Here is a 662-nt window from a genome sequence, read left to right on the forward strand (position 1 = left end):
CTCATGTATTTTACATGGACGATCTTAAGATCTATGCTAAAAACAGAGAGCAACTACATCTAGCTCTGGGGATTGTCGAACGATATACTAAGGAAATTGGAAAGAAATTTGGGTTAGACAAATGCGTCAAGGTTTATTTGAAGCGAGAAAAACTTAATGACATCCGTGAAGATCCTGAGCTCGTTGATAGAAGCGCCATACGACACCTTTGCGCTGGAGAGACTTATACATACCTGGGCGTGCCACAGAGCCGCATTCAGGATGTGACATCTATAAAGAATACTCTCCGAAGCAGATACAAACGTCTCATCCGACAGATTTGGTCTTCCGAACTGTCGACGAGGAACAAAGTATCTGAAACGAACATGCTTGCCATCCCGGTGTTACTCTATTCATTTTGTTGCAAAAGGAAGAGACCCTCTTCTTAAAATGGTCAGGAATCACGAAGAAGTGGGCAAAGGAGCATTTCTGTACAAAGCAGCGGAGGAGACTGCTGAAACACTCGGACTTGACTTCAGTATTATGGGTGAGCAAAATGCCACAAATCTAATCTATCTCGAGTACTCACTCCTGAAAGCCCGGATTAAGAAAGCACAAGAGAAAAACTTTCGTGAACAGCTCCTCGATAAGAGGATGCACGGTATCTTCCACAGAAATGTGAA

Source organism: Belonocnema kinseyi, chromosome 4, assembly GCF_010883055.1.
Source record: "Belonocnema kinseyi isolate 2016_QV_RU_SX_M_011 chromosome 4, B_treatae_v1, whole genome shotgun sequence".
Taxonomy (NCBI): domain Eukaryota; kingdom Metazoa; phylum Arthropoda; class Insecta; order Hymenoptera; family Cynipidae; genus Belonocnema; species Belonocnema kinseyi.